The following is a 24,544-nucleotide window of genomic DNA, read 5'->3' as shown; positions in this document are numbered from 1 at the left end:
CTCCCGCCACCCACAATTCCTGCCGGCCCGGGACTCGAACTCACAACCTTTTGATTGGGAGTCCGACGATCTAACCATTAGGCCATGACTTCCCTAGACATAAGGTTAAATATGACACATGTGAATAACGACTTCAGTGGTGTAGGCACTAGGCAGTAATGTTTTTGGCACGGAAACTAGCTTATAACACGATTGATTGGGTTAGAGTCCGGCTTTTGCCGAGCTCATTCTTCTCACTTTTCCCATCACATGTCACATTAGAATTTATTTTCAATAAAAATGAACAAAATGTTCTAAAAGTGGAAGTAAACTGCCTAACGAGTGTTTAATAATGATACAACTATTTATAATTGTAATAAATATAATAATTTACAATGTTATTATTGCATCCTGTTAATGTATAACAATATTGAGGTGCAAATGTATCTGCAAGTATAAAGTACAACTAGCATCTAATTATTATTTACACTTAGCCTGTTGCAAAGAACTGCTACTTTTACATGGTAAATAGAATATATCACGATTTTCACTGTACATTTCTTTCAGTAAATAGCATCTAGAGCTACTTGCACTTAGCCTACTGTATATAGGACATAAAATGTCTTCACATTCAGTGTTTTCAATTCATATAAAGAACATACTTTACAACAATTAAAAACTGTGTGTGTGTGTGGGGGGGGGGGGGCTCATTCAGTCCGTTTACCCCTCAAGTGTGGAGTCCGGTGTGACCGCATCAGTTGCACCCCCTAAGGATGGCCCTGGCTGAATGTATGTTACTGATCACTGAACAAAGTCTGTGACAATGGCGTTTGGACCGCCTTGGAGAAAGTAGTCTCTTTCTTTTTTTCAGGACAACAGGATGTGGTTCTCTGCAGTTTCCATCTAAGAAAGAAATCCACTCCCACTTGCAGCATCACAAAAGTGCTTCTGTAAATTTGTTGAGAAAAAAACAATCATTTTACATCCATTTATCAAAAATATTATTAACAGGTGAAATATCAGACAAGTAGCCTATCAATTACAATACAATAATGGTTCACTCAAAGCATTTACCCAAAAATTCTGTCATAATTTTTTTTCATCCTCATGTGGTTCCAAACCTGTATGACATACATGTCTTACATGGTGTCTGTAGAAGGCAATAATATATCAAGATTTTCACTGTACATTTCTTTCTGTAAATAGCATCTAGAGCTACTTGCACTTAGCCTACTGTATATAGGATCTATCCCTAAGAAAGTATGTTAATTCCACTAAGTGTAAATAGCCACTGCCGTATTTTTCTTACTCTATTGGCAGATCATTTGTAAAATAAGAAAAATACACTTAAAATATTATTATTAATATGATTATCTTATATATATTTTTTGCCCATGGGATACCATAAAATGATTAGCTATTAATTCATTAATCTAATGTTCTGCCAGTTTTCACCTGTGATATTATAACACTGATAAGAATTACATTTGTATCGAGTCTGAAGTATGCAGATGGATTTTTGGCGGGAGCTGTTGCCATGGTGAATCTTAATATCGGCGCTCCATTGATACTGGCTTTTTATAGTAGTGGTGCACGCGCTTAAAGGGTTAGTTCACCTAGATAGCAAATTTATGTAATTAATAACTTACCCTGATTTTGTTTCAAACCCGTAAAACCTCCGTTTATCTTTGGAACACAGTTTAAGATATTTTAGATTTAGTCCGAGAGCTCTCAGTCCCTCCATTGAAACAGGTCTACTGTCCATGTCCAGAAAGGTAAGAAAAACATCATCAAAGTAGTCCATGTGACATCAGAGGGTCAGTTAGAATTTTTTGAAGCATCGAAAATACATTTTGGTCCAAAAATAGCAAAAACTACGACTTTATTCAGCATTGTCTTCTCTTCCGTGTCTGTTGTAAGACAGTTCAAAACAAAGCAGTTTGTCATATCCGGCTCACGAACGAATCATTCGATGTTACCGGATCTTTTTGACACAGTTTACCAAATCGAACTGAATCGTTTTAAACGGTTCGCATCTCCAATACGCATTAATCCACAAATGACTTAAGATGTTAACTTGTTTAATGTGGCTGACACTCCCTCTGAGTAAAAATAAACCAATATCCAGGAGAAATTCATGTACTCAAACAGTACACTGACTGAACTGCTGTGAAGAGATCGATGAACACCGAGCCGAGCCAGATATGACTCGTTCATGAGTCAAGAACCTGCATCGGTTTTCGGGTCAGTAGTTCTTTCTGACTGTTCGATTAAATTCACCGGTTCTTTTGCGCTCGACGTAATGGCGTCAGTGGCGATGACTGCAAGCCTTCGGTTTACCTGGGCTCATAACATTAGCACAGAATCAGTTCAGAATCAATCACCAAAAGAATCAGTTCGGTTCAGACGGTCTGTGTGTCGGTTTGCTTCACGCTGAATCACGCATGCGCCGTATCATCAGCTCCTCGGTTCTCGAATCGGACACGTATGACAGAAACGGTTCTTGACTCGTGAATGAGTCATTATCTGGCTCGGCTCGGTGTTCATCTTCAGTTCTCTCTTCACAGCAGTTCAGTCAGTGTACTTTTTGAGTAAATGAATTACTCCATGATATTGGTTTGTTTGAACTAAGAGAAAGTGTCAGCCACATTAAAAAAGTTAACATCTTAAGTCATTTGTGGATTAATGCGTATTGGAGACTCGAACCGTTTAAAACGATTCAGTTCGATTTGGTGAACTGTTTAAAAAAGATCCGGTTACATCGAATGATTCGTTCGCGAACCGGATATGACAAACTGCTTTGTTTTGAACTGTCTTACAACAGACACGGAAGAGAAGATAATGCTGAATAAAGTCGTAGTTTTTGCTATTTTTGGACCAAAATGTATTTTCGATGCTTCAAGAAATTCTAACTGACCCTCTGATGTCACATGGATTACTTTGATGATGTTTTTCTTACCTTTCTGGACATGGACAGTTTACTGTTCACACAGCTTCAATGAAGGGACTAAGAGCTCTCGGACTAAATCTAAAATTTCTTAAACTGTGTTCCAAAAATAAACGGAGGTCTTACGGGTTTGGAACAACATGAGGGTAAGTTATTAATGACATAATTTAGCATATTGGGCGAACTAACCCTTTAAATAACAACACTGCAATAAGTAGTTGATATTGCCAACACTATTATGGTGTTAAAAAGTAACACTATTAAGAGTTAAATAACAACACTGTAATAAGTGTTTTAAACACAACAACAACAAAAAAACATTGTGTGTGTATATATATATATATCATATATAAGAGAGAGAGATACATTAATTCACAAAACAATGCATGTTTACACTTATTTATTTATTTTAACTGAAATATTGTAATTATTTTTTCTTGCACCAAAATGTCTTCACATTCAGTGTTTTCAATTCATATAAAGAACATACTTTACAACAATTAAAAACTGGGTGAGGGGGGGGGGGGCTCATTCAGTCCGTTTACCCCTCAAGTGTGGAGTCCGGTGCGACCGCATCAGTTGCACCCCCTAAGGATGGCCCTGGCTGAATGTATGTTACTGATCACTGAACAAAGTCTGTGACAATGGCGTTTGGACCGCCTTGGAGAAAGTAGCCTCTTTCTTTTTTTCAGGACAACAGGATGTGGTTCTCTGCAGTTTCCATCTAAGAAAGAAATCCACTCCCAATTGCAGCATCACAAAAGTGCTTCTGTAAATTTGTTGAGAAAAAAACAATCATTTTACATCCATTTATCAAAAATATTATTAACAGGTGAAATATCAGACAAGTAGCCTATCAATTACTATACAATAATAGTTCACTCAAAGCAGATCTATCCCTAAGAAAGTATGTTAATTCCACTAAGTGTAAATAGCCACTGCCGTATTTTTCTTACTCTATTGGCAGATCATTTGTAAAATAAGAAAAATACACTTAAAATATTATTAATATGATTATCTTATATATATTTTTTGCCCATGGGATACCATAAAATGATTAGCTATTCATTCATTAATCTAATGTTCTGCCAGTTTTCACCTGTGATATTATAACACTGATAAGAATTACATTTGTATCGAGTCTGAAGTATGCAGATGGATTTTTGGCGGGAGCTGTTGCCATGGTGAATCGTAATATCGGCGCTCCATTGATACTGGCTTTTTATACATTTACATTTACATTTAATCATTTAGCAGACGCTTTTATCCAAAGCGACTTACAAATGAGAACAATAGAAGCAGTCAGGTCAACAAGAGAACAACAACAGTATACAAGTGCCATGACAAGTCTCAGTTAGTCTAGTATAGAACGCATAGGTAGGTTTTTTTTTTTTTTTTTTAATTAAAAGACAAGAAAAGGAAAAGTGCTAGTGTTAGTTGGTTAAGTGCAGGTGAAAAAGATGAGTCTTTAGCTGTTTCTTGAAAATGAGTAAAGACATACAAAAGCTGTACGAATTGAGATTGGGAGGTCATTCCACCAGCTGGGGACAGTCCAGGAAAAGGTCCTTGAGAGTGATTTTGAACTTCTTTGGGATGGTACCACAAGGCGTCGATCACTTGCAGAGCGCAAACTTCTGGAGGGCACATAAGATTTAACCAATGAGTTTAGGTAAGTTGGTGCCGTGCCAGTGGTCGTCTTGTAGGCTAGCATCAGTACCTTGAATTTGACGCGAGCAGCTACTGGTAGCCAGTGTAACCTGATGAGGAGAGGAGTAACGTGAGCTTTCTTTGGCTCATTGAAGACAACCCTCGCTGCTGCATTCTGGATCAATTGCAGAGGCTTGACAGTACATGCAGGAAGGCCCGCCAGGAGAGCATTACAATAGTCAAGTCTGGAGAGAACAAGAGCTTGGAAAAGAAGTTGGGTTGCTTGCTCTGACAGGAAGGGTCTAATCTTCCTAATGTTGTATAAGGCAAACCTGCAGGACCGGGTAGTGTAGCAATGTGGTCTGTGAAGCTTAACTGATGATCCATCACAACTCCTAGGTTTCTAGCTGTCCTCGAAGGAGTAATGGTTGATGAGCCCAGCTGTATAGAGAAGTTGTGATGAAGCAATGGGTTAGCTGGAATCACCAGGAGTTCTGTCTTCGTAAGGTTAAGCTGAAGGTGATGGTCATTCATCCAGCTAGAGATGTCACTCAGACAGGCTGAAATGCGAGCAGCTACCGTCGGGTCATCTGGTTGGAATGAGAGGTAGAGTTGGGTGTCATCAGCGTAGCAGTGATAAGAAAAGCCATGCTTCTGAATGACAGATCCTAATGATGTCATGTAGATTGAGAAGAGAAGTGGTCCAAGTACTGAGCCTTGAGGAACCCCAGTAGCAAGGTGGTGTGACTTTGAAACATCACCCCTCCAAGACACACTGAAGGATCTGTCAGAGAGGTAGGACTTAACCCACAGGAGTGCTGTTCCAGAGATGCCCATCTTTCTGAGGGTGGACAGGAGAATCTGGTGATTAACAGTGTCAAAAGCAGCAGAAAGGTCCAGTAAGATGAGTACCGAGGATTTTGAAGCTGCTCTTGCTAGTCGCAGGGCTTCAGTAACCGAGAGCAGAGCAGTGCTTTATAGTAGTGGTGCACGCGCTTAAAGGGTTAGTTCACCCAGATAGCAAATTTATGTAATTAATAACTTACCCTGATTTTGTTTCAAACCCGTAAAACCTCCGTTTAAATGTCTTAAATGTTCCTCTCATTCTGTTAAACTTATACACAAAATTCTGCCTTTCTCTGCCTTTTTCACTTCATCTTTATCCTGTACTCCCTCACTCACACATTCTTTTATGCTCTGTTTTAAAGTAGAAACTGAGAGTTTGCATGATGGCATTTTCTCAGAAGCTGAATCTGATGTGTACAGATGAACTCAGGAGTCTGCTAGAGTTGCCAGGGAACTTGATATATCAAGTATATAATTATAACTGCTTAATTTATATTTTTAAACAACAATAATAATTAAACATGGGGTCACTAAATACTTTCTTGTTTTACAGCTGAAGACCAGAAACGAAAAGAAAATCGGTCAAAGCAGTCCTAAAGAAATGAGGAATGAACATGGACCTCTTGTGCCCCAAAAGAAAAGACAGAAAGGTGAAAAGTCTCACATTTCCATTTGTATGTCTGAATTCAATGCAGTTATGTGTGGTACAACATTGATGTTGATTTCTCAAAAGACATTTCAAGTCAGCAGTTATAGTTTTTCACATATACATCTTTTTATAGCTTCTAGAATGAGCAAATCAGCTGTGCATCATCTCTGTGGTTTGGGAAGGAAATGACTGAATATGGTGAGTACTGACACCTGCACCTGTATTCACCAACACTATTTCTCTAGAATAGTTATTGCTGACTTATTGTTTTGTCTGTTTGTTTGAATTAAGATGAAGCCAGTTGATGAAGATATCAATTAAATGGCCACCGAGTGCAGCACTGCTACCTGAACCCATCAGTTATCTGCTGTGAAGACTGCATTCACAAACCGCTCTACTGCGACAGCTCAGATGTTACGGCCCGTAAAAGTAAACATCACAACTAAACAACGAGAGCTAGTTGTGGGCAGAGGTGGGTAGAGTACCCAAAAACTGTACTCAAGTAAAATAAAAGTACTTCTAGAAATATTTACTCAAGTAAAAGTAAAAGTACTAGTCTTGAATAGTTACTTGAGTAAGAGTAAAAGAGTATCGGATAAAAAATCTACTCAAGTAGTTAGTTACTAGTTACTTTGGGTCATATATACTGAGCCTATTTTTATTTAGATATATAGATAAAATGTATGTAATGTATGTGTGTGTGTATAAATGTATATATTTCATCATCCTTTACTCCAATTTATGTAATTTATTATAAAAGCTTGTCTGTTTACTTAAGTAACAGATATAAGTGTCATGCCATAACATATTTTTAATACGACTGACTTTATATTAAATGTGAATTTAACATTGAAAGTTAATGTGATTTAAATATTGCTACTAATCTTTCATTGTTCAGAAAGAGAGCAAATAACAATAACATTATTAAAGATAATTTTCACTGACAGTCTAGATTTCAATCACTCTCAGAAACTCCCATTAAAATCACTGAAACTGTTAACACTGTGAAATCAATATCTTAATTAAAGATTCGTACACACATCTGCACTTTGTTGTTCCTGCGAGAGAATTCGCCAGAAAGAGGTATTCAAGTCAGTGAGCGAGTGAAGGAAGCACCGGCATTTTAGCGATGACTCATCTGAACGCCTCTGATTTGGCCAATGCTTTAATAAGCTCAAAAGAATCATGTGTGATTTGTTATAATGCGCAGCGCGGTATAAACGCATCTATCTCTGGCTCAGCGCCAGCAAGCGATCACAGATCTGAATTTAGCAGCTGACTTGCACCAGTGTGATTGTATTAAAATTAATAAAATCTTAATCGGCTATTTTTTGTCTTTTGGAAGCTTCATTCAACTTGACTCCCCTCTGTTATAAGCCACACACGTACAACAAACTAATGTCACAGTGGTATCGTGTACTGTAATCGAATGTAGCCCAAGTTATTCCTTAACCCTCTGGGCTTCTTCGCCCGAAAACGGGCGAAAACTTGAATGTTTTGAAATGTTTAATTTTTTTGCTTCATCGGATGGGGATGAAACTTGGTGACTTTTGTTGTATTACCTATATGAACACACAAAAAATCAAGGAGATGATTCTGATATGTTAAAGGGTCGTAAAAAAAAAGTCACACTTAGCTTCCTCCCGCCCGAAAACGGGCGACATAGGAAATGAATGGGAAATACGAAAAAATAGGAAAACTCAGGGAAACTTTTGGTGGTACAAGCTACAGATCAGCAACTGTGCTGAAAAAAAGTGTACAGCAATGAAGGGGTGACACTCTAGAACATCAAGAGTGCAAATAAGACCCCCCCCCCCCACACACACACACCCACGCACACAAACACACACACACACACACACACACACAGATAAACTGGTGACTGCAACAGCAAATTTGTAGAATATTCCACATAAAATCAATAAATGAAAAAAAAAAACTTGCTCAAATGCACGCACACACACACACACACACACAGAGAGAGAGAGAGAGAGAGAGAGAGAGAGAGAGACTGGTAAGACTGCGACAGCAAATTTTGAGAATATGCAAAAATAAATAAATAAAAAATACAAAAGAGACTCTCGCTCAAATGCAACACACACACACATTCACTCACACATACACACACACAGAGAGAGAGAGAGAGAGAGAGAGAGAGATTAACTGGCAAGACTGCAACAGCAAATTTTGAGAATATGCTAGAAAAAATACAAAAGAGACTCTCTCTCTCAAATGCAACACACACACACACACACACACATTCACTCACACACACACACACACACACACACACACACACACAGAGAGAGAGAGAGAGATAGAGAGATTAACTGACTGCAACAGCAAATTTTTTGAATATGCAAAATAAAATCAATGAATGAAAAAAAACATCTTGCTCAAATGCAAATACACACACACACACACACACACACAGAGACTACAACTCCTTTGTTCTATGGAGGGAGATTAATCCAACCTGGGGGCAGCAGAAAAGCTACAAGACGTGGATTTTTCTCCAGGAGCTGGGGAAAGCGCTGGTCTACCCATTCATGAAAAGGCGTCCTCATCGGCCGGTCCACCTACAGCTGCCTCATCTTCCTCATCTGCCGGTCCACCTACAGCTGCCTCATCTTCTTCATTGGCTGGTCCACCTACAGCTGCCTCATCGGCCGGTCCACCTACTGCTGCCTCATCTGCCTCATCTTCCTCATCGGCCGGTCCACCTACAGCTGCCTTGTCTGCCTCATCTTCCTCATCTGCCGGTCCACCTACAGCTGCCTCATCTTCTTCATTGGCTGGTCCACCTACAGCTGCCTCATCTGCCGGTCCACCTACTGCTGCCTCATCTTCCTCATCGGCCGGTCCACCTACAGCTGCCTCGTCTGCCTCATCTTCCTCATCTGCCGGTCCACCTACAGCTACCTCATCTTCTTCATCGGCCGGTCCACCTACAGCTGCCTCGTCTGCCGGTCCACCTACAGCTGCCTCATCTTCCTCATCGGCCGGTCCACCTACAGCTGCCTCGTCTGCCGGTCCACCTACAGCTGCCTCATCTTCCTCATCGGCCGGTCCACCTACAGCTGCCTCGTCTGCCTCATCTTCCTCATCTGCTGGTCCACCTACAGCTACCTCATCTTCTTCATCGGCCGGTCCACCTACAGCTGCCTCGTCTGCCTCATCTGCCGGTCCACCTACAGCTACCTCATCTTCTTCATCGGCCGGTCCACCTACAGCTGCCTCGTCTTCCTCATCGGCCGGTCCACCTACAGCTGCCTCGTCTGCCGGTGCGTGCAGACTGGTACGTCGACAAGTGGACAAAAGAAAAAGGTGCCAAATGTGCTGGCCGGAAGATGTTAAAACCAGCACTATTTGCAAAAAATGCAAACTTCCATTCTGCAAGAAGCACTTTGTCACTATCTGTGACTTCTGCAGTAATTAGTAAAACAATTAGGCTACAATTTGTATGTATATATTTCAAATAATATGTAGCATTATTATTATTACCATATTTATTTTTTTATTAAATTTACGGTTTGATAATTATTGTTTGTTTTTATTTTGGCATATGAGTTCCTGATATATATTCCATATTCAACAATAAATAAAATAATTACAGTTTGTATGTATAAATTTAAAATGTTTGTAATGTTTATTAATATAATCATTATTATTAACATGTCATTTTTTAACCTAGAGTTTGATAATGATTGTTTGCTGTTGTTATTTTATGTTTATTTCTGTTCGATCATAATTGCTGTTCCCTTCTGAAGTTATTACTTATTGAATTAAAATTAATAAAAAATACCAATTTATTGCTAAATGTCTGTATAACGTGTTTTGAATTATCACTAACCATCCCTTATTTTGTTCAATTATTTGAATAATCAAATACTGAGTAACAAAAATGTTTGCATTGTGTTCCCTTTCTAACCAAATGCTATAGTTTGATTGTAATCATTGTAATCAAGCAAAACCTGATACTTATCTAAACATTTTTGTTAAAAAAATATAGTAATCATCTTTTAGAATATCTAAATGTATATCTAAATTTAAAAAAACGAATAAGATAGAGAAATCATGTCTAAAACAACAAAAGGAATCAAAAAGCCTTTCTATATAGGATATATAGGAAGCTATAGGCAGCCTACAGTCTGGTACAGGACATTACACAAAAGTGGCTATTTTTTAAAGCCACTAGATGAAGTTCTTCTCCTGGAACATTTTTTTTTTCTAGGCTGGCACTCTATTTTGATGTGAAATGCTGCATTTATCGAATTTTTTTTTAAATAAATATAAAATAAAAAATGATATATTAATTCTAATGGAAAAAATAGCTCATAAAAAAATTATATAATTAATGCAAAGTATCATAAAAATTCTAAATAATAATCAGAAAACATTATAGAATAAAAAATATTTGATTGGTTATCCTGGGAAAAAGTAAAGTACAATTTTAAGTCTTCGCCCGTTTTCGGGCGGGAGGAAGCTAAGTGTGACCCATTTACGAAGAAGCCCAGAGGGTTAAACAGTAGACAGCACACGCGGTGTTCATATAATAAGGATCTCCATCGCTAGCAAATAATAACCTTTGCAAATTTCAATTCAGTGCAGTTCCAGCCACGTTTTCAACGCTCTTTCTGTTCTTAAACGTTACAACTCCGAGTGAACCACTTCAGATGCTCAGCGCGTGCGGCAGGGAACTGAACGACTCATTCAAACTGATTCATGAACCAATTCACTCGTTTGCCAATTGGTTTGATCAAGCCTTTGAACAGTATTGACTCAAAAGAATGAATCATTCGCGAATGGGCATCGCTCATTGCCCAGAGAAAAGTAGACGGCACGTTTGGAATAAACTGAAGCATTTATAACATGTATTGCATTAAGATAAAGTAACGAGAGGAGCGTCGCCCACAGTAACGAAGTAAAAGTACAGATTTTCCCCCCAAAATTTACTCAAGTAAGAGTATAAAGTACCCATCTTTAAATATACTCCGAAAAGTATTCCCCAGCAAACACAGAACGTTGTGAGGACGTCGCCAGTTATTCGTCATTTGGTCAGCGCGACATTACTTTATGGCGACGTTGTGAGGACGTCGTGGTAAAGTTCCATTTTTTGGAATCTCGGCTAACTTCCCAGAAACGTCGTGGGCACGTCCTCAAAAGACGTCGCTAGTTAGTTCCTTTGGGGACGTTGCAGCGACGTGGTCAGTTGGTCTTCAGATAACTTTTAATATTATTGCACTACATGTATTATTATTATTAAGATACCATTTGAACAGCCTATTTTTTGGGAAATAAGTTATACAAAAAATTCATCAAGCATGTTAAAAGATGGCATGAATTATATATATATATATATATATATATATATATATATATATATATATATATATATATATATATATATATATATATATATGCCATTAGTTTAAGAACAAAAAAAATGGTGATAATGTTTGTTAATGAAAGAGTACAGGACAAATGAACATTTAAACCTTAAACTAGCAGCGCACGTCACTTTCTAAATGAAGTGCGCGACGTGCGCGTGCCCGTCATTTTGTAACGGTCAACTTCCAGCGGACGGACACGGAGGAAAGGTAAGCGCTATAAATCTACTTTTATTCATAGATTTTAACTGATATAACGTTAAATGCCATCAAAGAGGAGTAGTGTTTTTTATTTTTGTAGGTTTTCTTATTCAATTTAATAAATAAATGCTCTGTTTCGTTAATTAGCTCAAAATCAGTCTCAGAGGTGGTCTAAGGTAACGTTAACTGTTAAAATCTAATATAACCTTTCCTGTTTTAAATTATTTGAAATTTCAAAACGATAAACTATACAGTATTCACTTTCTAATTATATATATATATATTTTTAACGTAGTAACTTAACGTTAATTAGTTTGTTTGAATGTCTGCTGCTCGCTCTTGATGATGCTCATGCTAGCCATGCTGTGAACTTGAATATAAACCGCTGTATGAAGTTTAACGTTAATTAGACCGAGGCTGCCGAAATCATGTTCAGTGTATGTGGGATTAATAATTTCCCCTTTTCTCCCTCGAGTGGCTGGCTTGTAAATTCTGTCATCTGTTCATTATTGGTGTTGATGGTGTTTTTCACATGCACGCTTTTTAATGCTAGTTTAATTCTCAAATAGATCTGATACTTTCGTTTCACAAAAAGTAAACAAATTGTTCACTTTTTTAGGGCCTGGCTGCCACCAGTTGAGTCAATGATTCAGTGAGTTCCTTATGGGGAAATATATTTGTTACCACCTAGTAATTTAAATGTATTACTTTTTGCTTTAAAATGAACACATATATTTATCATCAGGTGAAGAGACAGTTTGGGCAGCAGCAACAAGACAACTATTACAAGTAGAGATGGGTTTCAAGAACTGGTACTAATTTGGTTCCTGACTTGTTCGGTACTGAAAACATTTATATAAGCTACAGGATCAATAGTGCTGCTATCAGTATTCTTGTAACATTGATTCATTACCCTTTAGACACAACCACATATCATGTAAATCATCTCAGAGTGGATGGCAGCAAGGATCCAGGATCAAGAGATCATTCATCATGGAGACTGTTCCACAGGAAGCAGTTTATCCTGGGTGAAAAACTAAACCTGGTTGTTTCAGCATCATTCAGGCAAGACTAAATCATTTAAATTGATTTCAGTTGGTTATGTGTTTCAGGTCATCCTGACCATTCTGCTGTTCTGGATGTAAGGCCGTGCTGGATATACATTTCTCATGGGTGAAAGATTTGTGCAGCGGTATCCAGACATATAACGCCCCATTCACACGGGGAGTCAACGCCTCTCGTTTACTTTTAAATGGAGTGACGTCAAGCATGGTGAAATTAGTTCTGGGTCCGTTGGTCGTGGCAGAAGTTGAAAACTTTTCAAGCGCCAATGCAGCCGTCCTCCAGTCAGAACGTCTTATGCAAATACCCTAGCGCAGACGCAAGCCAATCGAGTGCATGCAATACCAGAAAACTAATGTGATTGGCTGTCACTATGAGAAGAGACAGTAATTCCGATCCGATATCAGTGTCTTTTTTTGCATTTTTTTTAAAATCAATGTAGAATTTCTATACTTCATTGTAGGGATGTCAATTTTCATCGTTTAAATTAACGATCAATTAATCGATTAATCGTTAACCTTAATGCTGCAAAATGAGTCTATTGCAGCAACATCCAGTCACTGGTATGACAGGATGTGCAAAAGTGTGTGTGTGTTTATTTATGTATATATATATATATGTATGTGTGTGTGTGTAAAATACATTTCTTTTAAATGTATAGCACAGTAATGAAGGCAGCAACGTGTGGTAGATGGGACAGAACAAGAAAGACTTAATAATCTTTCATTGTGCTAATGTATTATAATACGAAAGGGTATGGCTCTTATACAGTGCGCAGTGCTTATACACAACCAGTGCGCAGAATGATGCACTTGAAGCAACACAGAGTCACAGCGTGTAGCATTACTCAAAGAAATGTTCAAAATGCCAAGGGAAGAGATATTGATGTTGTATTATATGTGTGCAATATTTTGAGCATTTTCTTTTAACAGTTTTAAATCTTAGTTATTGTGCGCTCTTGAAGAGAGTTTCATTGTTTTGACTATAGTAACTAGAGCTGGAATGATATGCTAATCTGCCAATTCAATACTATCCCGATACTTGTGTGCCGATTTAATATATATTTATAATTATATATATATAATTGAGTATTGTGATTATAGTTATATAACTATTGCAATTCGTGACATCCAAATTGTCTATAAAATTATTTGTTTGTTTCTGTAGATTTGAGGGAAAGATTAAAAACAAGGAGGTCTGGGAATGACTGAAGGGAACTGACAGCAGTGAGGGAAGGAAGTAATCACCAGAATGTAAGTTCTTTGAGAATGTGTGCATTGTTTATTACAAGTTGAGTTTTAATTTAAATGTAGCAATGTACACAATGGTCAAACGTTTTAAAAGTATAGTTTATTTCTATAATGCACAGCTATATTTTCAGCATTAATTACTCCAGTCTTCAGTGTCACATGATCTTCAGAAATCATTCTAATATGATGATTTACTGCTCAATAAATTTTTCTGATTATTATCAGTGTTGAAAACAGTTATGCTGCCCAAAATTTTTGTCTAAACTACAGTTACATTTATTTATTTATTTTTTTTTTTTGGGGGGGGGGGGGGGGGGAGCAATAAAAAAAATTGAATACCAGTGGTAAAGAAGACTTTTGTAATTTTACAAAAGATTACCTTTTTTTTTCCAATGTTTTGAACTTTGTCATGTAATCATGAAGAAAAAATTTGACTCTCCAGAAGTTTTCTTCCCCATCATTTCTATTATGGGGAGCGTTTCCCAAAACAAAATATTGGTCACAAGTTCCATCGTTACCAATAGAGTTCAGTGGACCTAATGACCGTAGTAAGCTAACTGCAGATGTGATTCACATCATGTACGTCATGAGCAGATGTACACTTTGATCAAAATGTTTTTACCCTTTTGAGTAAAGTTACTGAAAAATTCAGCTTTGCCTCATAATTATTTCGATAAATAAATTTGAAAGTATATTTCGAAAAAGAGTATGAAAACTGTTATTTCTTTTTACAATTTTTTTTTTTTTTTTGTAATTTTGATTAAATTAATTTTTAATAGCCTTGGTGAGCAGAAGAGACTTGTCTTGAAAACCATAAAGAAAAGATTCCAGATTTTGACTGGTTGTGAACATACATGAGCAACATTAACAAGATGATTCTTCCTTTCAGCTGCCAGAGAAGGATATTGACCGTGCAGGCCCAGGATGAAGAAGAGGAGGAAGAACACATTTAACAATTTTCTCATAAACTTTCCATGTGTTATAATAAAAACAATGAACATGACTACAATAATATGCTAAATGTTATTAAAAGATTCCAGTTTGCAAGAAATCTGAGTGTCTGACTCTACACTAGAGGAACTCTTTTCTGAAGAACATCAGGTGCTGAGAAGAAGCATTGTTATTACAGCAAAACACTGCATCAAGCCTCCTGTCCTTCCCTCAGAAGAGCCTGTCTTCTGCTGCTGGGGTAAGACACTCTTCCTCGTCTCTATCGGCTGTCCAACACCTAACTCTGCCTCCTCAGCTCTGTCTGAAAGAGTCTCCTCCACAGTCAGTAATCAGAGATCACAGATTCTTCTGAGAAAGTCAATACGCTCATTCTCTTAAAAAACTTTGTTTTTTTGGGTGGGACAAATAATACAGGAGAGATGCTAGAAATCTCTATATTGTTCATTTTTCATATCTTTATGCTTTATGAATGTTTTTCTTCTGAGAAGCTCAAAAATTATGGTTCTTTGGTAATTGCTATATTGTTTAGGTTTATCCTCTGATAGTGAGCACAGAGCCCTGATCATGACATGCAAGAAAAAGAAAAAAAATAATGTCCATGATTTACTAAATCGTTCCCTCGATGTACTAAAACGTGCATGATTACTTTTACATTTCATTGATTTGCTTAATCGTATGCACAATTTACTAATTCGTTCTCTTGATGTATAAATAGTGTACATGATTTAGCAAATCGAGGGAATGAAATAGAAAATCGTGCGCATGAATTAGCCTATATTTTTTCCTGCATGCCGTGTAATTAAAGCACATCACCACCAGACATTTATACCAGGGGCCTCATATACGACGCTCACTGCAGTATCTGCTGAATTGTTTCATATCTATTTATCATGTATTTTTTTGTTGCACCAAATTATGTAGAGTTGTATCAATAAGTGTACTGATAATTATATATCATTTTCACTGATAACGTCATTAACTATCCCCATCCTTAATAAGACAAACATTTTCTATTGTTTATATTGTGTAATCTGTGAATTGATGTGTTTTCTGTGCTCATGACTTAGAAACACTTTGCATGGTTAAAGAACAGGTGCAATGTTCAAAATGTTTTGGCTTAGTATTTGTAGAACGTAGTGCTGAATAAATGTTGATTTGTGAATGAATGCAGTGTGTTTTTTTATATTAGAATGTAATGTTTTTGTATTGGTTTGCATTTCATGTATGTAATTGATGTATTTACTATGAATCCCCTATAATTAGATTACGAATCGATTTCATAAGGTTTATTTTTTGCACCAGAGATGGATTGAGTTTATTAGTTTTTTATGTATTTCAAGGTAATGGTGAGGTGAAAATACGTTGCTGCGACCAATATGATCCGGTAATGTCACGTTCTCATAACGTGCCAGTTTGGTCGTTAGGACATACTCATAACGTCCCAGCGACGTTCCACTATAACGTCCCCACGACGGATATGGGAATCACAAAGTTACGTCACTGGAACGTTATTTGGTATGTCGCTGCGACCAATATGGTACTTTATAGTAACGTTCTCATAACGTGCCAGTTTGGTCGTTAGGACGTACTCATCACGTTCCAGCGACGTTCCACTATAACGTCGCCACGACGGATATGGGAATCACAAAGTTACGTCGCTGGAATGTTATTTGGGACGTCTCTGTGACGAATATGGTCTGGTCCAGTTACGTCGTCACGACGTAACTGTGTTAGCTGGGTCGTTACCCCAAAAAATTACTCAAGGAAATGTAACGAAGTAAATGTAACTCGTTACTACCCACCTCTGGTTGTGGGGGGATTATTTTGGCCCATGTCCCAAGCAAGAATCAATGTTAAGTCCAGTGCAACAATTATAAATAAAAATACTATATATTGTTTATTGATTTACCATACCCTAAATACATGTTTTGTCCCTCCAGGACATCTACTGTACACCAGGTGGAGTGTGAGGAGGACTGTCAGAGACTCCAGCGACCCGAGCCATGGATTGCTCTCACCCTTACCATCAGGCAGACGTTATCACAGAACCTACACCAGCAGACAGTGAGACAAGTTCCTTTCACAGGCAATCAGACTCAACTGCACTCATACCAGTAAAACCATACACACCCGACACCCCACCAACCTCATATGCCCCGCACTCTTATCAGTTACGCTGACTGGACTCAATATTATTATGCACCCTGACATTCTGTTTGCACTAATTCATACCGTGCTGCACTGCAGAGATGTATGTGTACTGTGCTTATTATTGTTTTCAATTCATGCTCTCTGTATAGCATAATTTTTTTACATATATTGTTCTCTACCTGTATTGAGTCCCTTACATATGTGTGTTGCATATATATTCAGAATTTGTATTTCATATATATTCATTAATTAATTCATTTGTCATCCATACTGTCATGCTGCAGATGTGTTCAGTAAAATCACCATAGAAAGAAAGGCAGACTATGAGGTGTGGATAGATATCATGCACTGTTGAAACAGGAAGAGACGGCACCAATTTGTAAAGAATAATAAAGAATACAATGGACTTAATATAAACTTCATCATATAAACACTCTTATAATGGGCACAATCTAATGGGAGTTATGGTAATGGCCAATAACAGCAGTAGGAGTAAAAGTTGTAGAATTTTGTACAAGTACGCTTGTACAATATAATATGATTATTATATGAATTATTACTACTACAACATGCTCTTTGTTGACTGTTCTTCCTGATGGGCTATGTGAACCAAAGTTTAAGAAACATCAAATGCTGAGAAAAATTTATCTGCAGTAAGGTTCAGTCAAGGTGCCCAGACGCACAGACATACCATTGGAAGTGTTTGCCTTTGCAGCTTTTGGTCTTCTTCATAAATGCAAAAGATGGTCAAATTCAAATCTCATGACAGGCATTCCTGAAATATAAACATGTTGAGACAGTGTGTTAAAATTATCTGTGACCAAAATATTTGATTAACACATAATATAAGGATGCGTTGTCACGCTGTCTAGTCGCTGTGTCCCTGGGTGTCCACTAGTGGGCTCACTTCCCCTTAGGCACTTCACCGTAGGCACTAGAATTCCTCTAGTCTTGTCCTGTCATCACAGTAATTGCACTCCTGTTAATTGCACCAGGTGCAGTCACTTCATTGCCATTAGCCTCCCTATAAATACCAGTCTTTTCCTGTTGTTTGTATGGAGTCCTTACCCTTCATGTATCCAGCCTTCTCGTCCTCGAGATTCTTCCCAGTCCGCTCGTCTTCCGAGTCCTCTCATTTTTCCGAGTTCCCTTTCCTGTCCCTTTTCCTTTGTTTGTTTATTTTGGACTGTCTTTTTGGTTTTGACCTTGGCTTGTTCGACCACGATTTGGATTATCCCAATAAAGACATCTGCATTTGGATCTCTCTATCTCCCTGTGTCTCTCTGGTGCACGATCGTCACATGCGTTCATTAAAGCAAATCAGTTATAACTAAAAGTCTTCAACATTACCTGTGAAGGGTTGAACCTTTGAAGGACTTGTTCAGCCCCCTTGACAGCTTCTTCAAAATCAGCATTGGGAGCGTGGAGTTGAAGTCCTATTAATTCTAGCAGAGCGAGAGAGAGCAAGAGAGAGATTTTACAAGAGATGGCTTCTTTAAAAAGCTGCTGGATTAAAGGTTGTTGTGGAGTATGTAATCCGACGTAACTGCAAGACAGAAAAAACACTGAATTACAATTACTTCACAAAAAGGTATTAAAGGTGTGGCAAACTTAGTGGTTACTGTGTTTTACAAATAGTGTAGAGTAAAAACACAGTTACTGTGGTAAAATCCTGGTAAGTGTTGTGGTTATTGTACGTTAGTAACCACAAATACCACAGTAAAACTACGGTTAACATGGTAAACCCATAGTAAATGTTGTGGTTATTGTGCATTAGTTACTACAAATACCAGAGTAAAACTATGGTTAACGTGGTAAACACATAGTAAATGTAGTGGGTATTGTGCATTAGTTACTACAAATACCAGAGTAAAACTATGGTTACTATGGTAAACCCATAGTAAATGTTGTGGTTATTGTGCGTTAGTTACTACAAATACCAGAGTAAAACTACGGTTACAGTAGGAGAAGCATGGTAAATATGTTGTAGTTACTGTGTATTGACTACGTATGACGTGGTCGAGCAACAGTTTGGCTACTATTGTAAAAATATGCTACATGTGTGGACTTTTTACACGATCACGATTATCACGCGTTATTGGGTTGGTTGATTTGTTGTGCTTGCATCAGTCATGTCTAAAAGCTGAAGACCCATGTCACATCATTATTTATTTAAAACTGCAACAGGTCTATATACAGTAGAGGTTAGCTTAGGCTAATGATAATGGTAGGCTAGCTGAGCAGCCACTGTACCATAATTTGAGCATACACTGCCCAAACACACGACCCCATCTAACGTGATGCTGAAATACTGAAATAATTAAAACAATACGATTAACCACGTGATATCATGACAAAAAGAAGAAGAAAAAAAGATTGTTACCTTTGCTTACCTGTTTGAAGGTGCACGCGCATCAGGTGAACTGGAAGAGCCTCGCTGGTGATGTCACTGCCGCTGAAAATGATGCGTGGTATTTGGACGCATTTGCTCTCCACCTAAATTATTGTGAAGGATTGGCGTATCATATGCACGCAAAATAGTCATTTGGCATATGCATTACACGCAACTAGAAAGTGTAAAGTCGTGTTATTTATACGCAGATTGATGAGAACGGGTCAGGATGTTTGTTAAATAATATCCAACATTTCAGTATGTTTCTGATTCGTTCTACGATTCCTGAATTCCACGCTGATCTCACTGCGCTGAGGGCTCTGTCTATCAAAATGTATGCGCATAAATGGGACAGCACATAAATAAATGACAGTACCAAAAAAATCATATCTAATCTGTAGTTCATGCTACCCATGTGTCATACTCCAAGTATTGTGAGGGCACAAATTCACTTTGAAGGGTGAACAATTTAACTCATGCATTATAGAGGATTTGAGTATATTGAAAAGTTATTTTCAAATATATGCAAATGAATATATATACATATATATTAAAAAAAATATGAAATATGAAACATATACATACAGTTGTACTGATACATCTTCTGATGCACCAGGGCACATCATCAATGATGTATCCTGAGGTCATCGGGTGTTTCGGGTCTCTCGAACATCAGACACCCTCACTCAGGCGACCCAGCTGAGGTTGATCAAGCCTCAGCTTGTGCCCTGGCAGCTCAACCACGGTTCCGCTCTCTTAATCCAGAGCCACCTAGAGGCTTTCTCCGCTGGCTCTGTGCTGTTAGAGATGGCTCTTCTCCTCCTTTCGCCTGTGATGCCGAGTGCAGTATATGCCCTGCAAAGGGACTGTCCAGCAAAGCCTCTGCACCCTACCTCTACAGGCAAGCACCTTACCTTCCAGCCTTGTTTGTGGCAGTCGCTGACTAAGTTCTGATATTTCCCCTTTTTCCGCTTAAAGGCCTCCTCCATTCGCTCCTCCCATGGCACGGTGAGATCCAGCATGACAACATTTTTTGTTGCCTCAGATACCAGGATGATGTCAGGTCTGAGTGAGGTCTTGACTACATGCTGGGGGAACTTGAGCTGCTTGTCCAGGTCTCCTGATAGCTGCCAGTCCTGTGCAGTTTGGAGAAGCCCTGGTGTTCCTTTCTTTGTACCTGGCTTTTCTCCGGCTCTAATGAAGCTGATGGTTTGCTTCCTAGGTCTGGACTTTTGGACAGATGGAAACAGCACTAGAGATGCTCTCTGCGATAGTCTTGAGCATGACGCCAGCGGTATCGGCCTTCCCCCAGAGCTTTTGGGCAACTACTCAATACGTGCTCAAGGGTCCCATTGTTCTTCTAGCAGAGGGGGCATGCTGGTGATTCGGCCAAGCCCCAGCAATGCAGGTTAGACGGGCTGGGAAGAACATCAAAGACTGCCTGGACCAGGAACTTGATGCGGTGTGGTTCTGCCCTCCACAGGTCAGTCCAAGAGATCTTCCTCTCCACAACTTGCTCCCATCTAGTCCATGCACCTTGCTGTCTCATCCCCACCGCTCTGCTGGTCCTCTCCTCCTCCACAGCTGCTCTGACTTCCTTCTGAACCAGTTGCCGCTGCTCCTTCCCCCGCGCTTTGTCATAACGTGGGGCTGCAACAGCTCCTAGTCCAGCCCTTCCTCTGGCCACAGTTCCCACTAGGACTACATTGCGAAAACGGGACTCTGCCTGCTCCACTGCCACCTCTGCTCTCCACTTCTTGCCAGTCTTAACTACCACCCTTGCCCCAGAGACTTTTGGGTCTGCTGATTCCCGGAACTGCAGCACCTCTCTTGCACGCAAAATCTTAAACTCCTCCTCGATAGATTTCAGAGGTAGTGTCAGTTTGCAGCTGTTTCCATAGAGTGCGATGTTGCTTAAGCTCCAGGGTAGACCCAACCATCTCCTCAGATAGTGGCTGACTCTCCTCTCCAGGTCTGTAATGGTGGAAATCGGGAATTCATATAGAAGCAGTGGCCACAGTATCCTCGGCAGTATCCCGTGCTGGTAGATCCACGCCTTGAATTTGCCGGGTAGGCCTGTTTTGTCGATGCTCTTCAGCCATTTCTCCAACTCTTCACAGGTGTTCTTTATTGAAGCTGTGTCCCTGAGGCTGCTGTCAAAGTACCTCCCTAGGCTTTTCACAGGCTTCTCGGAGATGGTAGGCATCTGTGTTCCTGAGATCAAAACCCGGAACTTGTCGACCACTTTGCCCTTCTTCAGGACCAAGGATCTTGACTTGAGCTGGCTTAAAAGACATCCTGGCCCATCCCAACAGCCTCTCTAGTCCTCTCAAGATTCATCTGGCTCCAGGCACTGGCTTGGTGGTTACTGTCAGGTCGTCCATGAACTCACAGATTGGTGGTTGGCAGATCCCGTACCTGGACTTGGGGCCTCTACACTCTGGTTCAGCAGATTTTACCAACATGTTCATTGCTAGTGCGAACAGGATCACGGAGATGGTGCAGCCTGTGATAATTCCAACCTGTAGCTGGAACATGGTGCCTCTCCAGTGTTTCCCACACCAACTTGTGGGGCATAGAGCCATAGGCATTAGCCAGATCTAACCAGAGGACCACCAGATCTCCCTTGCTTCTCTAAGGAGCTGCGTGACCACCCACGCCTGTGTGTTCTAAACACCCCGGAACACCAGAAACTCCGCCTTTCTGCACGGAGGTGTCGATGTACCCGTTCTTAAGGAAGAAGTCAGCCAGCCTCCGAGCCACAATGGTGAAGAAGATCTTCCCCTCAACACTGAGTAGTGAGATGATTCTGAACTGGCTGATCTCTTTGGCATCCTCCTCTTTAGGGATCCACACACCCTCAGCAAACCGCCACTGCTGCGCTGCTTTCCCTCTTCAGATTACCTTCAGGATCCTCCAAAGCCGGTGTAGCAACTTGGGACAGTGCTTGTATACCATGTAAGTGGTTCCACTTGGTCTTGGTGCTGACCCGGTTCTTGCCCTCTTTACCACATCTTGAACTTCTTTCAGGAGAGGTTCCCTCTGATTGAATGCCACCATTGGCTCTGGTGGTCTTAACACGGTATCACACTGTCCTAGGCTTGGTCTCTGGTGGGGTCTCTGAAAGTGTTTTGAAGGTGTTGCTCGACATCCTCCTTTGCACAGGCTAAGCGTCCGCTGCGTCTCTGTCCCAGGAGCTGTTTGGTGAACCCAAATGGGTTGCTGATGAAGGCAGTGCGTTTCTGAGCTCTTTCTCTGTGCCGCCTCCTGTGGTATTCCGCCCTGCGCAGGGTAAGGTGTGTCTTCCTGAGCACAGTACGAAGCTCTACCAATGGCGCCCACTCCTCTTGTCTTGCCACCGTGTGCTGTTTGGTCAAGGCTTTTAGCTCTGTCCTGATGTTGTGGATTCTAACCGCCCGCTGGTTCATGCTATAGGGCTGCCTAGCCCCACTTTCTTCCTCAACTCCAAACATTTCCGCAGCCATACTCACTATAATAGTGGTCATAGCCTGCAATCTCCTCTCCACATCCCCTTTGGCCATTTTTTTCTAGCACTGCATCCACATCCTCGTCGAACTTCTGCCACTCTGATGTTTTAGAGGCTTGAGGCCACTTGATCCTTCTCTTCTCCGATGGCCTGCTTGTAGGGACTGACGGCACCACTTGGAGGCTCTGGGCTCTGTGGGGTGCTTCCGGGCCCTGCTCCTCCTCTGTCTCACCAGGCACTAGTCCTGAGCATTGTGATGGTTGTAGTCTCTCCTTACATTTCATCTTTGTTAGATGGATCTTTAGGCCTCTCTCATTTATGCAGATCTTTCCACAAAAACACTCTCTTCTCGTCAACGTTTGTCCATTGCTGTTGTTCGTTAAACTTGTGTCTGTCCGGCTGGGGTGCTCATTCTCCCCCCCTCTCGGGCTCCCCTGGGGGTATATCTCATATGTTTGTTCCGTAGCTTCTTTGGGTCCTCCTTCACAGGAGGTGCAGTTAGGGTTGGCTGACCCACGCCACCCCGGTTGCCGTCTTTCCGAGCTGTCGTCTGTCTCTCCAGCTGCCACCAGCCTGTTTCTGGTTGTCAACCAGACTGTTCCTGGCCGTCACCGGTCTTTCCAGTCTAACAGTTGTACTGATACATCTTCTGATGCACCAGGGCACATCATCAGTGATGTATCATACATATATATGGAAAAAATAACTAAAATACAATATACTGAAACTCAACATTATGAAAACTCATTAAATTAATGCTTAGTATAATGACAAAAATGACAACATTTGGTCAGGAGACATGCAAGAAACAATTAACATTACTGATATTGCTATTTTGACATCAAATTTAATCTGTGAAAAATGTTTCAGATCGTCTAGGCACGCACAGCATACAAATAACATTAACATTACTAAATAATATTATTTTATGAAATAACGTACATATAGTAAATGAAGTAAAACACTTACTTTCCGTGTTTTCCTTGTTAAAACTTAAACTTTCCCGTCTGCTTCCGCTTTGTGAGTGAAAGAAAATATCTCTCTGATAGTGTAGGAGCGCACAACATATTAATGTCACAATAAATCAATATGCTGTTATAAAATAGATATTTTAAATGAGGTAAAACGCTTACTTCTGGTCTTTTCCGCGTCTGCACCATCATGGTCTGCCTGCACAGCAGTTCAAATCTGTGAGGAACCGTTAGGCTCGTTTTGGGCGCGCAGAGCATTTAAATATCACCATAAAGTAATATCATCTTATAAAATACATGTAAACGAGGTAAATCACTTACTTATGGTGTTTTCCTTTGATAAAAAACTAATTCCCCGTCTTCTCCCCATCGCGAGTGGAAGAAAATATCTCTCTTGAGAAAATATTTTGGAGTAAAGCACATAAATATCGCTAAAAACCAATATGATGTTATTAAACACATTTTAAATGAGATAAAAACACGTACTTTTTAGATTTCCCATATAGAAATTAAAAGACGTCCTCGTCTGTTCCGCATCGTGAGTGAAAGGAAATGTCCTTGAGAAAAGTTTATGCGCACACAGCAAATAAATGTCATTATAAAACGATATGATATTACAAA

General features: G+C 39.6%; 4 long non-coding RNA genes across 4 annotated transcripts; 2 read left to right on the top strand and 2 right to left on the bottom strand.

The window, feature by feature from the left end:
* Positions 1 to 680: 680 nt before the first annotated feature.
* Positions 681 to 23,942, bottom strand: LOC132156016 (uncharacterized). Its single transcript, XR_009437379.1, has 3 exons — positions 23,922 to 23,942; positions 1,054 to 1,129; positions 681 to 882 (listed from the first exon to the last, which is right to left on the bottom strand). It is a non-coding gene; the product is annotated as an uncharacterized LOC132156016 (long non-coding RNA).
* Positions 5,961 to 17,351, top strand: LOC132156013 (uncharacterized). The gene is made up of 4 exons (XR_009437374.1): positions 5,961 to 6,069; positions 6,202 to 6,266; positions 6,360 to 6,530; positions 16,888 to 17,351. It is a non-coding gene; the product is annotated as an uncharacterized LOC132156013 (long non-coding RNA).
* LOC132156014 (uncharacterized) lies at positions 11,519 to 15,750 on the top strand. The gene is made up of 7 exons (XR_009437375.1): positions 11,519 to 11,668; positions 12,279 to 12,311; positions 12,405 to 12,498; positions 12,580 to 12,687; positions 12,772 to 12,800; positions 13,889 to 13,974; positions 14,868 to 15,750. It is a non-coding gene; the product is annotated as an uncharacterized LOC132156014 (long non-coding RNA).
* LOC132155637 (uncharacterized) lies at positions 17,764 to 19,684 on the bottom strand. Its single transcript, XR_009437314.1, has 3 exons — positions 19,457 to 19,684; positions 18,424 to 18,509; positions 17,764 to 17,848 (listed from the first exon to the last, which is right to left on the bottom strand). It is a non-coding gene; the product is annotated as an uncharacterized LOC132155637 (long non-coding RNA).
* Positions 23,943 to 24,544: the final 602 nt, after the last annotated feature.

The sequence above is a fragment of the Carassius carassius genome, chromosome 13 (genome assembly GCF_963082965.1).
Source record: "Carassius carassius chromosome 13, fCarCar2.1, whole genome shotgun sequence".
Classification (NCBI taxonomy): Eukaryota; Metazoa; Chordata; class Actinopteri; order Cypriniformes; family Cyprinidae; genus Carassius; species Carassius carassius.
This window is presented reverse-complemented; position numbering and strand designations above follow the sequence as displayed.